Raw genomic sequence first — 14,765 nt, 5'->3', positions numbered from 1 at the left:
CTAGAGCGCCCCCCAGCGCAATGCGTTGTAATGGTTTGCGTTGTAAAATTTGCGATGTAAAAGCAGTGCGTGGTAAAAGTTGCGTTGTAAAGGATGTTTCCCCTGTGACACGATTGGACAGACGGGAACGGTTGCGCTAAAGAGACAGTTGTGTTTGGAAGAGTCAGTGAGGAAAACGCCTTAGCAATGTGACGTCAATTAGAAACAGAGGCAGAATCCGGTGCCTTTGGTAGTCAGGGGCTCTATTAACTGTTTTGGGAGAATGTTATTTTGCCACGTTGTTTGAAGTAAACATTTCCCCCAGTAGCAAAAGAATTAAACGCTGGATGGCGATTTCCGAAAGTAACATGACTGCCCGAAAGAAGATAGTTTGGATAGAAACTAGAAGGGGAAATTTATATAGAACCTTATAGAAAATCGTCTGCATGAATTTTCAACATGGCCTTTCTCTTTATTTACTTGAATTATCAGCTAGGGATCAAAAAGCAACAGTAGAACACATTTTAAAGAGCTTTCTTATTATATTTACTATTTAAAGTATGTATTGAAAGTACAAAAATACCAACTTCAAATGATTTTCTTAATTTTTGGAGCAGTTGGGACAGTAAAATACTGGTTGTGCCAGTAAAAAAACAGCCAGTTGCCACTTATTCACAATAGCAATTCAAAGTAATTGCATCATGTTCAGTTTAGTTCAAAAACACGTTACTCTTGCAACTCAGGAGGGTTCCATTTCCTTGTCTCATATTATACGAGCTCTGACTTGCTAGGTTTCAAAGACCTAAAGTCTCACTTGATGTGATTGAGGATCACACATTGGGAGGTAATGCTGAGCTTTTACTCACATCAGTCTAAATGTCACACATGGTGAGAATGGCTAGAACATGAACTCTAAACGTGACTCTATACAGATCTCTGGTGTGCAAAGTCAGAACCAGGAAGCTGTGCTCCTTTTCCTGATTGCTTCATGAAACACATGAGGAGCCCTCCTGCAGATTTCTTCACTGGATTGAAGGGTCACTTTGACGCATTAGGATCCTGCTCCACCACTTTTGTAAGATAGGCAGGTTTTCTCTCGGCAACCACAGACATTTGTTTGTCAGCAATTGGATTATGTGGCTAAACAATGTATACTGGAGGCGTGTTTGCAGAACAAGCCTCTCATTTCGCCCAGGGTGCCCCACCACTGAATTGGGCACAGCTGCTGCATTGGGGAGGCGCTGACACCGCGATATAAAGCACCGCCTTGCCGCACGCAACGCGGGACGCCTGTAATCAGACCCCCCAGGATATAGCGGCTTTTGTAAAAATGCCGCGCGATTTCTACAAAAAAGTGCCGATTTTGCGGGCACTTTTGTAAAAATCGCGGAATTTTTACAAAAGTGCCGATTTCGCGGCAAACCGCTAAATCGCGATATCCTGGAGGGTCTGATTAAGGGCCCGCTCCAGAGTTAAAGGTCTGAGCCAAAGTCGAGAACCTTTAGGGAGCAGGCCTTTTAATGGCCGGTAGAGCCCGCTACGGAGGGCTCTAAACCTATTAGAACATTACGCCCCTAGAAGGCAGAATGTTCTAAAAAGGAAAACAAAGGCCTCATGGAGTCCGAAGGGTTTGAAATCCTCTCAGGCTCCGTGAGGCCTTTGTTCACAGCGCCAGCTATGAGCAAATATTAGGAATGTTGATGCTACGAGCCATTAGAAGCCCGTGCCTCCATTGTCTTCGATGGAGTGCTCAACTTTCCAATGTTCTCATTAGCAGTAGAGGGTCTATAACTGGACCTTAAGGAGGAATAGGGCAAAGGAGCGCAGAGTAAAAGGCTTGATCTTGGTGGGCCAAGGGGGTCGACCAACAGGCAGGCAAGCTCTGTACAACATGTTAGCGGCTGACGTTAGGAGGCCCATGGACAGGAAGACTTAAGGAGGGAGGGGCAGAAGGGATAAGGAATTAGCTAGAGGGGAGTCTACACGCCAGAGTTTCTGGCTCTTGGTTCTCTCAAGCACCAACATGGAGGATGCCACAGAAAGACAGCCATAACTTTCTACACTTAACATGTACGCCCAGGCTGGACTGCGGGAGAGGAGGTGGGTTAAGAAGGGGTAGGAGAGGTACACACTAATTAGAAGGACCGGCTTTAGGGCAGTGCGACCGGTGCGGACACACTCTGTGCTGACCTGTGGAGAGGGCGCTGTGACCTCAAGGGGGCGCTGTGTTTGGCAATATCTTATGACTGGAGAGATAAGGGGCACTTTTGCAGATGGTAGCGAGAGAATCCGTGGAGGCGGTCCTGGGGCACCAAAAGTGATTGTTGCACGGGGCGCCACCAGCACCAAAGCCGACTAATCAGAGTAGGAGGGTCTGGAGGAAACCCCTAACCAAGCGACCATGATTGACACTTAAGTCAGTCAGATCGAAACATAAAATGAGTTGGGAGGTAGGATCTGGGCGAGGTTACAGCAAAACATCTGTAAGGAATTACAAGAGACACGGGAAACCAGAAACAAACAGTACAAACAACCCTCATATATGCCTGGGGCAGCACCAGAGCCTAACGTGGAAATAATGCATTAGAAATTGTAATTTCACAGTTGAACAAACATTCTGCACTCCAGCAGGGTTTGTGTTTGGTGCCTTGCGCACTGCTGCAGGTGAACTTATGGGGGGGGGGGGGGGGGGGGGGATATTTACTCTCGCGTATAGTCATGTAGTTAATTCTCATGTTCAAACTTCTATTTTCTTTTTCATAGACTTCTTGGCAAATACTACCACAAAAAATGCCCATGCAAAAGTGCATACGTATCACGGGCTAAGAATAATAGGAACAATTCGGCTCAATAGATTGACAAACGGTGCACAGCTTAAAAACGAATCCTATTTGGCTAGGATAGTTTGAACATTTTAAAAAGAAAGTTTGAAAAGAAACATTGTGCAAAGAACAAAAGAGAAGGGAATTTAATACAAGAACCAGAAAATATTTTTTCCTCAGGAGTAATGAGCAGCATTATAAGGAAGATGCCTTAAAAAAAACATGGAAGCCACAAAACACACGTTGTCAGTGATTCTATATTAACCAGGTGCAATAAATATGAATGAAAACATTCATTAGAGAAGAACTAATGTTTGCCGTGGGCTCTGTGTGGGGTTGGAGGTGAGGGTGGGTTGTAGCGGGGAGTAGGCAAGGAAAGGGGAAACATTTTCCTAGCAAGGGAAAACATTGTTGTGTTAAAAAATGTGAATGAGACTACGTTGCTACTGTAGCCAAACGCTCATATTATTTTTCGGCCGGTTTTGTGGAAATAATTCTGCCAGGTTCTTCCACACCCTGAAAAACTGGGTGTGGAAAAACGTAGCGACTAATTATCAGGTGGAACTAAATTAACGCATGAAGGTATGCTTTAAATTTGTTCTGGCTGACTTGTAATAAGTCGAGTAAACAAATATGTTTTTGGTGGTTCAAGAATAACAATATCAGTATTTGAACCTAGAATGTGGCTCCGTCCACCAGCCCCATTATTCATTATATGTATCAGACATGTCAATTTATGTAACTGTGGGAAAATAAGTACACAAGCTGCCAGTCGTCAAAGTCGCGTCCACCTTCCCGCCCTGTCAGCAGGCCCTGGATGAAGGGCACGTGGTGCATTCCAAGCAGCCTGGGGATGACACAAGGCCAACATCCGGCTCACACACACATTTGTGGGGTAACCAACTCCCGTGGACCACGTGGTTTGGAAAAAGTGGAACCTGACCTTCTTCACTCTATTCCTGTGGAAAAGTATCCCCGCTACCTGGTTGGGTAATATGTTGGCTGAGAAAGTCTAATGCTTATTACACGTCAACTTTTGGAAGAACATAATTATTATGTTGCTTCTCCTAGATACCTTTGTTTTACAGTATGTTTTAGGAACAAAGGCCAGGATGATTCTCAATTAGGTGCGTTGACAACGGCTCGTTGATAACTTTTTCCTCTGGCTTTTCAACCCGCCTCAGTAATTGTCTGGGAAGTGGGAATTACCACTCTGAACCAAGTTCCCATGGTGTATTTTCGTCCACTTTCACACCCAGAAATTTTTTCGGCTAAAAGTGTACCTTCTTGGAAGCAGGACTGCTGTCCTCGTGCGGGCTGCCATTGGTTCAGCAACACTGGCAGCATATATTAAAATCACAATTGCAGGACAGGCCTTTTTTCGCTTTCCCCTGCATTGGAAAGTGGCTAAATGGCCACTCCCCTAAAGTCCTGCCCAAGTTACGCAGCGGGTTCTTTTGCTATATTCCGCGGTTATGACTAGTAAATGTGTATAATAGGTGGATAGTAGTGTGAGCCAGTGAAGTGTGTAAATTGTATGAGTAAGTCAATAGAATCCATTTTGGATTGCCACTGACTGAATGCTGCACAAGATGTAGGTTGTAGATAGCCAGTCACACTGGAATTGTGTTCTGCCAGCATAGTCACATCAGGGCCACATGAACCCCCGCCCCACATGCCCAAACCCGCAAATAACACAAAGACACAAGTGTTTGGTTTGGGAAAAATTGCTGCAGGTTTATTACATACAACATATGTAATGACGGTGGGTAGACTTACGGGCGATCCTAGGGCAGGCCGCATTCTCGCAACCTGCCCGCCTGTTGAGCCAAACAACACAGTGGCGAACCACCCAACTGTTGCACAATTACCATAATTATACTGACACGCCCATTTGCGGGGCGTGACTAGGCAAACCCCCGGTTGCACAGGCCCACAACCGCCCGAAGGACTACTGGGGCGCCGACACGAATTCCTGCACCTCCCATGAGGTTACAGGTTAGGCTCTGAGGTAATGCTCTGGCACCCCTATGTGCCCGCTGACGTCCAGCGTTTGCACCTCTCTTCTTCCGGATCGCCCAGTAACTCCGAACTCCGCCTGCAACGAATAAAGAAACACATTAAAAGCTCCCCCCGGAGCCCCCTCAAACAGACACTCTGGGTTCGAGGAAGGGCGGGAAAAGAGTGTCCCAACATGGAACTGCGACGTCCGGGGCGGCAAAGAGGCCTCCCCAGCGGGGCAGAGGTCTGAAGTACTCCAGACGGCTCCTCCCAGCCGCCCCGGACGTGCATCACTTACCAGTCTCCACCAACCAGGGTAGACTGCCTCGGGTGAGGAAACTACTGCGTCATGCGGGGGCGGGACAGCCCTCCGTGACTAGGAGCCCGCCCTCCTAATGGCGACTGCGTGGCCTCGGGCAGGCGCATAGTCACATCAGGGCCACATGAACCCCCGCCCCACATGCCCAAACCCGCAAATAACACAAAGACACAAGTGTTTGGTTTGGGAAAAATTGCTGCAGGTTTATTACATACAACATATGTAATGACGGTGGGTAGACTTACGGGCGATCCTAGGGCAGGCCGCATTCTCGCAACCTGCCCGCCTGTTGAGCCAAACAACACAGTGGCGAACCACCCAACTGTTGCACAATTACCATAATTATACTGACACGCACATTTGCGGGGCGTGACTAGGCAAACCCCCGGTTGCACAGGCCCACAACCGCCCGAAGGACTACTGGGGCGCCGACACGAATTCCTGCACCTCCCATGAGGTTACAGGTTAGGCTCTGAGGTAATGCTCTGGCACCCCTATGTGCCCGCTGACGTCCAGCGTTTGCACCTCTCTTCTTCCGGATCGCCCAGTAACTCCGCCACAGCCCGTGCGGTGGTTCCCGCTGCCGCACGGGCCCCCCCACCACTGCTACTGCTCTTTACCTGCAACCCTCACCTAGACTTGCTTCCTTCAGATAGAGGAGGAACAGGGCAGCGCCCATAGGCGTGGGAAGACACCCTCCGCCTCCATAAACCAGGGGACCCTATCCACCTTGCAGAGACCAAGGCCCTTGATATGACCTTACAAGCCAGCAGGAAAGAAAGGCCCCTTCAGCCACTAATCTGCAGGTCCCCCCGGGACCAGTCACCAACTCAGAGAGACTAAAGGGATAGGAGGGGCACCAACTACTGAAGGCCCTTCGTATCATGAAATAGGCTGTCCAACACATGCCGCTGGGACGCCAACCTATCCCTCCCACTGAGCGTCAGAAAACTGCGCCAAGGTGAAGACACCGCTACAGCTGGAACGCCGTCTTCTACACAATTTAGCAGAAAGCGTGCTTACTGAAACGCCGTCTTCAGCACCATCTAGCAGAAAGTGTGCTTACATGCAGCTTGTGCTGCTAACCTCAATAGAGAACCGGGGAAATTGGAGGGCACAAGACATACTATAGAACTTGGGCGAGACCCAGGTAAGAAAAATACAGGGTCCACAGGCAAATACAGCCGGCATCCCCTGCCCTCTTGGGTTTTAGGCTGGGAGCGGCTTAAGCCATGATACCATTAAATTAGCTAGTCTGAAAGCCGACTTACGACCACCTCCCGGGGAAAGCTGCGACTGCAACAGAGAGCCCCCTAAGCTCTTGACCTGCGCAGGGACAAGCCTGGAGGAATACAAGCCACTCTGACACAAATAGGCGTAACCACCCGGTTACAAACCTTCTACCGCAATAGTGAAGACCATCCCAGGCAAGAGACCAGGAGATGGGGAGGGCCCCCCCTGCAGAGATCCCTCCCTAATAAACAAGCGCTGTCACAAAATTTCCAATCAAAATATATTGGTATAACAAGTGACGTGGACTTACAAGTGAAAACAGAAAGCCACGGGGACAGTCGGAAACACATTCCCCCCCTAGTAGTACATGCCCCCCCCAGTCCAGCCTGTCGGATGCAAGTCTATCCTACCACGGGGATAGCTTGTCCATAAGGTAACTAGGACCCCTCCCAAAGGGATAGAGAACTGACACCGGGGGGGGGGGCACTGGGTAAGATACCAGATAGAATATTCTCTAAAAGTCTTCTAGGCGCCCACCTCCAAGGATTATTGGCAGTTCGGGCTCGGGCTGAGGTAGCCACAGATGTTCTAGCTATACCTGAATTGAGTGTTACACTGAAGGCTACAGACCGCGGGTGGGCTGCCAGCGGGTACCTGAGCCTAGGATGAAAGATAGACGGCAGGACCAAAGGAAGGGGAGAAAAGACTATTGACATATGACCTCCCCTACTCATGATAGAGCAACACATGTGCCGGTATCAGGGGTGTACAGGTAGGATTTCTCAGTTTAAAGTGGTTGCCATATTGCAGTGCTCTCTATGTACCTGTGTTTGGTACTCTTCGTCGCAAGCCACGCCACTTCTCTTTTAACGCGCTGTATGCTAATTCTCACGTGTTTATCCTTGCATTTGTACCAGTGCAATCATTGCCTGCGTAACGTTTGTTCTTGTGCCTAGGGGTCTGGTATGGAATGCGTGCTATACCTGAAGAACCCCACTCAGGGTGGCATGTTTGCCGACCACGTAAGGCACAAACGCCTGTGCTGCACCCCCTTCGCCCGCCCAAAATACTAGGGGGGTACTATCAACTCCCGGGGTTCTAAGCATATGATTATCCTAGTTAGTAATTCAACACTCAGATTCACTTTCAGGTTCTGCTCAGAAGTAGCCTAAGAGTAGCCACGCCACTAAAATCGTCTGGCAAAGAGAACATGTCTAACAGGGACGATTTTGATGGGGGAAGGTTTATTTTGAATGAAATTTCGAAGGGGGGGAGGCTTAATGTGGATCCATTCAGCATCCTCTAGTATAACCGTGGTTAGCCTGGTGATTGTTACAGCGGATTTGATATGTGTGAGGTCAGAAAATTCATACCCACCCATAATGTGCTAAGTACAGTCTGGGTAGCTGCGGATACACTGTTTGTAGGCTTGTATATACATACCTCATTCACACACATACAAATAATTATTGTAACTGTAAAACAATTAAACCCCTATTATCTCAAATAATATCTAGCCTCCTGTTTAACTTACTGGAGTAATTGCGGGGACCTATACCTAGCTGACAAAGTTTGAGACTATGTAAGTGTGGCATATCCAGTCTTTGTGCGTGTGACATATGAATGTGTTATGTCTAGCACTTCGCCGCATGTTAGAAAAACCAAGGTCTGAAAAGAGCGGCCGATGTGCCTATTTAATAGGATGATGACCTCTTTAGTGAAGAATATGGGTCCCAGGATGGTGATAGAATGATAAACTTGCATCCATGCCAAACTACAGCAATAAGGAGGATACAGGGTCCATGGTGCCACTGCACCCGCTGCCGCCACGCTCCTGTTTATGCCTGTCTCAGTGAGGGAGTTTCTACATATTAGAAACAGGTGTAGGGGCTTATCCTCAAATTCTAGTCCAGCATCCAACTATAATGTTATTAGACCAGGTCTAACACCTGCTATGCTGATGACATACTCCCACCCACACCATTGTAGATAGATACCTGCAATGCTGATTTATAACTTGATAAGGGAGTACCAGGGCTACATTAGAGTAGAGTTATAAGCTATAGTATAAAGCTATAAAAGGAAAAACCCGATACAAGTACGATATGACGTCCAGTGTCACTACCACTTCCAGAATTTACACGAGGCAAAATCAGTTATTAAACCTCCACTACTAGTACGAATGAGCAGGTCATACTTGGATCTCTTCGGCAACTCATGCTAAAACCCAAAATGAAAGATCTGATAAAAGAAAAAGATGGACAGAAAGCGGGCGGGGCATCATGCCCTTATCGTGCCTGCATCATGCCTCGAAAGACAGCGCATGTGCTGCCTAGGAAAGACCTAACGACTATACACTGCTATGTATAAAACTAAGTATAACCAACTGTTATGATCTGCAGGAAACATAGCCTCAGATTTGCTAATCTCAAGAAGGAAATGTTTCAGTAATATGCGAAATAAAGACTATATTGGACAGTGATGTAGCATACCGAATAACAAAGTTTTTGGTAGACACACACCAAATGCAAGCAAACAATGCTGCTTTGAGTAACTCACTGGTTGGATTCAAGTACTGAACAGGGTAGGTGCAACTACCGTAAGATCTTAATGTCGAACCGGTCACCTATCCACTAAAGTTCCCTTCTATCAATAATTGGGTCGCGCGATATATCCAATTTAGACCTCTGCAAGAACTAGAAGTTGCCTGTTAGGGTATCATTTTGGACTCTACTGGTACTGCGAACTCTGGTACCAGGGGGTCTTATGCCGGGAGCAGCAATACCAGGGGGCGGTTAGCTCACATCACAGAATATTCCCTGGGCAGCTCTTGCTAGCAAAACCTGGCATCCTTGAGTTCTCATAATCTAAATTAAATAAGACAATCAGGAACAAGGTGTGGTAATGAAATGCATCCATAGCAGTAGACCGTATATTTTTGAGTGTTTATGGAAAGCACAAACTCCAGACTCTGAACATACCACAATGGTTGGAATTGGCATTACTAAAAATAGTGCATTCCTAACCAAACAAACCCTTTTTTGGAACATTAGGATAATGAGACTGGTAAACATAAGGCTCCAATCCTATAACTTGCAGTTCGCAGGCAAGTCTGTGATGACAGTTAATAGCTCACAGTACTACATTAGGATTGAAACTTATAAACTGAAGTAACAAAGTATCTGTTACAAAAGCGGAAACCCACTGAGCTTAACCAAATAGCAAGAAAAGAAATTATTTTCCGGTATCTAATGGCACAAGCGAGGCGCGGCATAGGCAACGCGGCGCAATACCTAGTTCCAGTTTGTATTACATGGCGCGTACATTTTGGCACGGAAGAAATGCATAGCGTACAATTCACAGGAAGTTCGGGAGCATCGCCGAGGCTCAAACCCGGGACCCATAAATCCCCTCTCGGGCACAGGATGGAAGCATCCCCGAGCTGAGTCAGACCCACGCCGCGGCACAAACCCGGGTCCCTAAAGTCCCCTCGCGGGCACAGGGTAGAAGCATCCCCGAGCTGTAACCGACCCGGGCCGCGACCCCCCCTCACCCCGCAAAGATCTAAACTGTAGCTCCCGCAAACTGGCTGCCGACCAGGACAAAGCCGGCGAAAGACACCATGCTGCAGAAGGCATTCTTTCTATCCATGAAATTATAATCTGGCCTTAAAGCATCGCCGCAGGCACACGGTTAATGCAGAATAAATGCACCAAGCTGAGCTTATGCCAAAGTAGTTACATGAATGTGTCAAAAGATCCCACATAATATGCGGCAGGCAGCATCTCACATGCAGGATATACTGTACAACGCAGGCCGCAGGAAAGATCCCCGGGTCCCGACGTACACGAGGTACTCCACGTAGAGCACCACAACCCCAACGCGCCACACGCGAACCCCTAATAAGCCTGACTCAGCCAAATGGTGTCAACGGGCGAAAAACCCCTACCGCCGTCGGAAGTATGCAAGTCGCCGCAACAGTGCCACAAAAGCTATCTGACCGTGTAGCAGGGGAAAAGAAGGGACGAGCAAACACAAGCGGGTGGCACTGGGATAACCCCGGCATGCCGCGACTAAAGGCCCCCCGCCCGAAAGGAATCGAAGCCTAACCCCACATGACAAAATTGGCCGGGGGGGGGGGGGAGGGGGAGGTGCAGTCCAGCTTTGTTTTGCTTTGCTTTTAGGCCAAGCCCCCCCTTGTGACACAGCCACTGGGTCTCGCCGATTGAGTATACCCCACGCCACGTACCTGCCACTGCAAGTGTAGGGCAAATGCGCCGAGGAAAGTCGCGGAAAGTCGCAGGGGGAGAGGTAAGGATCCTGGCCCCAAAGTGTGCCCTGGGTATGCCCAACGCCGCGGGATAGGGACGGCAAAGGAGGTTCGCCCCATAGGAGAACACCCGCACAGGACGGGGAAGAGTGGCGCTCAGTATTGAGCGAAACAGTATCCGAACCAGATAGCCATCTCGTAACATGGTGAGCCACCGCTGAAGGAACGCATTCTGGGCAATGAGGGCGGATTCTTGATCGATCAAGTAAGCCGTGGATCGGCCTGACGAACACGTTCTGCTTACAGGTGAGGCACATCACGAGGAAAGGGAGGCGACCCTACAAGTAACGGACCAACAAAACTCACCACTCGCCGACAACATCAAATAAACGCGTTGCATCAGTGATTGCGCTAGCATTCAAGCAATCAATGCCAGAATTCGGGCCCAAAATTTGCCGGAAAGCGCCATCGTAAGCCTGCGCTCGTACGATGCAAACCATCACGGCATACAGGGGCCAGAGATAGGCGTCATGACGATAATACAACCATACAGCTTAAAACATGCACGCGTGTTTGTCTTCCGCTCCCCCCTGCAGCCTCCCTAAAACAAGGAATGAATCAGCCCGAGGCCTTGCAAAATGTTGTTTCCTATACAGTCCTCCTCAAGCTCTTAACATAACTTCTACCCCGGACGAAGAAATATATCCTCATAGCACGGCCCTATTGGCGCGAAACCGGGTCTCCCAGCCGGAAATCGACTGCTCCAACAACTGGGCCTCGCGCTATATCTCCCAAAGTCTGAATACTTTCTCCAATCGGGACTCGGGTTACATTTCCCATAGCAGATTTATATAATGAATTGCCCCGATCACACAAAGTAGAAGTCACCCCGAGGCTAGAACCCCGGTCTCTAGAGCCAAACCTCTAATCCAGCCGTCGGACCACATCCGCTCACTTATTTTCAGTAGCAATGACGCGACAAGGAAGAATAACAGCACACCGAATGTATGCACCGAATAATCGGACGTTGGGACGACAAGTACCCGTGGAGGGAGATGCAACAATGACACTGAGGAGAACAATCAGCTGCTCCCGCTAGGCACAAACTCACCACAATAACTCAGGCAAGCACCGCGTACAAGTCCCAGGCACTTGACCTAATGTGCCACCGGAGGTTACCCGGCGAGTGGGGGGGGGCGGGGGAGGACGGACGAGGAGGAGGGAGCCGACCAGTGACCCCGCATACCCCCAAACAAATAAAATGACCAACCATGCCTCTCCGTGGGATTGCGACCCACATACCCGTCCCCACTCACCACAAGCAACGCAAGAGTCGAACGCCGAAGAAACCATGACTCGACGCAAGACCGGACCTCTGGACGTGACCAGAGGCGAAGAAAAGAGTGTCCCAACATGGAACTGCGACGTCCGGGGCGGCAAAGAGGCCTCCCCAGCGGGGCAGAGGTCTGAAGTACTCCAGACGGCTCCTCCCAGCCGCCCCGGACGTGCATCACTTACCAGTCTCCACCAACCAGGGGAGACTGCCTCGGGTGAGGAAACTACTGCGTCATGCGGGGGCGGGACAGCCCTCCGTGACTAGGAGCCCGCCCTCCTAATGGCCACTGCGTGGCCTCGGGCAGGCGCATTCTTGAGGCTTTTATGAAGCAATTGATTCTAAAGTGTGGGAGGAGGGAGACAAAGCTCCCTATAGAAGAAGGGCAGACGTGACTATTTTGTGGGGGTCGGGACTTATATCCCTCCCCGCAGCCATCTCTTTAATCTGAATGCACAGTGGTCTCTTTTGTCGGGCAAGGTAAACCTTTAAGGACAGGGATTGACTTTTTCCCCTCAAAGTTTCGGTTCCCAAAACACTGAATGCTTTGACACGTTAGGCCTTCTCTCCTCTTTGAGCTAGAATTCTAGATGCTCTTCTGGTCCTCTCCAAGAAGAACCTGTGACCACAATCTCACGTTCAACCGACAAACCTACCGTGCACCCAAGGACCATGTCCCCAAGAAGCAGAGTTGTAACACAGGCCCCCGCAGCCCCTGCGGTGCGGGGGGCCCCAAGCTCCAGGGGGCCCCCTCGGCACTGCACTCTGGCCAGAGAGCTCCTGATTGAGCCTGGAGGGGGCCCCTCTTTGTACCAAGCAGGGAGACCCCCTCAACTTTCATTACGCCAGTGCCAAGAAGAATCAACCACCATTGTCCACTGTAAACTCTGCAGCTTGTGCTAGTGATGGAAGGCATCCCTTGCAACTTTTGACCTCCCAGGATCTTGTGGTGGAGACCCTGGAGCTTGGGGACTTAGGGCTATCTGCATTTGGACAGTGGGTTTTAGTTAGAGGTGAACTGCACCCACTTCCTTGGCATGGCCATGGCATCTGCAAGCTCATAGTCTGCATCAAGAAAGAGGCGGACCGGATGCACTGCGCAACCAAAACAGGGACCTTGTGACTGATGTCTGGCTGCAACACGCTGGCAAATCTACCGGCACTGATACTGCTCAAAGGCCCGAAGATGCTACTGAGACATTGAACAATATTATCATGCTTGGTGCAGCATCCATACAGGCGGTGAACACTACAATGTTTGTGTATTGAGCTTTGTGTATTCTGAAGGTAAATACTGTTCTATTTAGATTATGCGCTTGGTGAAACCAGGCACACAGATTGACTCTTACCACTGCACTGTTCATACTGCATGTTAGCTCAAGGGTGGCCAAAAGGTCTAGATCCATAGCAGATTTTCAAGATTTGAAAATAAAATGAATTTACGTACAAATCACCTAAACAGAACTCATTTGCATAGTGGGCGACTCTCCTGAAACTAAGTGGGGAACCAATGTCTTCTAAGGACTCATAGGTAAGCAGGAGAGAGTAGTACATTTGAGGAATTCCTGTGAAATTCTGGCTTTTGTGACCTCGTATAATATGACAGTACTTTTACTATGAGACTACATCTGCTAATCGTATACTATAGGAAGTAGTTAAACACTCCACTTAGCCTTCACAGTCGCTTTCTTTGTCCATATACTATACACGAAATGATGCATATTAGGATACGATTGTTGGGTGAAATTTCTCGCGCTGCTTGCAAAGTTGTGCTCTTTCAGCTAGATTCATCATAGTCCCGTTTTGCGAGTCAGTAATAGCGATTCATATGGAATCGCTATTAAGGACTTGCAAAACGGGATTTATGTAGGAATTGCAAAAGATATTGCGAATCCTACATCTTCCTTATTTGCGATTAGCAAATTGCTAATCGCAAATAAGGAATAACTCCCCATTCATTCCTATGGGCCCACAGGGAGTTATTCCTTATTTGCGATTAGCAATTTACTAATCGCAAATAAGGATGCGATTTCAAGGGTGCCAGGGGTGTCCAAAGGACACCCTGTAGCACCCCTGAAATAAATATTTACACAGGTGTTGCGCACACACATGTCCAAAGGACATGTGTGTGTGTAACATGCAAATGAGAAAAATGCACTAAAGTGCTTTATTCTATTTTTTCGCTATTTACCACGAAGTCAGACTTTGTGGTAAATAGCGGCCAAATATTGCGAATTCGCAATTTAAAATTGGTTAATGAATTACATTTAAGGAATCTCAAATTGAGATTCCTTAAATGCAATTCCTCGCACAATAGCGAATTCTATAATAGCGATTATTGCATTTGGGATGATGAATCCCAAATGCAATAATTGCGCTCGCAAAGGGCCAGATTCTCAGAATCTGGCCCTTTGCGAGCCGATTTTCTTTTCATGAATCTGGCCGTTTGTCTTTTTAAAAAAAAATGTTTTACTGACTCTCTGTTTGCCCCAATGGACCACTAATCGGTGAGCCTACTCGAGGTGTCGCATATTTTGACTTTGTTTTAACTACCAGAGCAGGAGACGCACATAGTTAATTTGAGCCGGTTTTTGGGGACCAGCACTTACATTTCCTGATCAGACTTTGACCCAGAGCAAGAGGGAGAAAAACACAAACAGAGGAAAGGAATAAGAAGAGAAGGATTGAAAAACAGCATACAGGGGTCAGAAAGAGCCTGCAAAAGTGAGGTAAAGGGATGGTGAATGTCTGGGGGTGGAACACAGGGGCACAAGGTGAAATCAAGACTTGGTATTCGGCATTCCTCTT

This window comes from Lissotriton helveticus, chromosome 9 (assembly GCF_964261635.1).
Source record: "Lissotriton helveticus chromosome 9, aLisHel1.1, whole genome shotgun sequence".
Taxonomy (NCBI): Eukaryota; Metazoa; Chordata; class Amphibia; order Caudata; family Salamandridae; genus Lissotriton; species Lissotriton helveticus.
Note: the sequence above shows the minus strand (reverse complement) of the source record.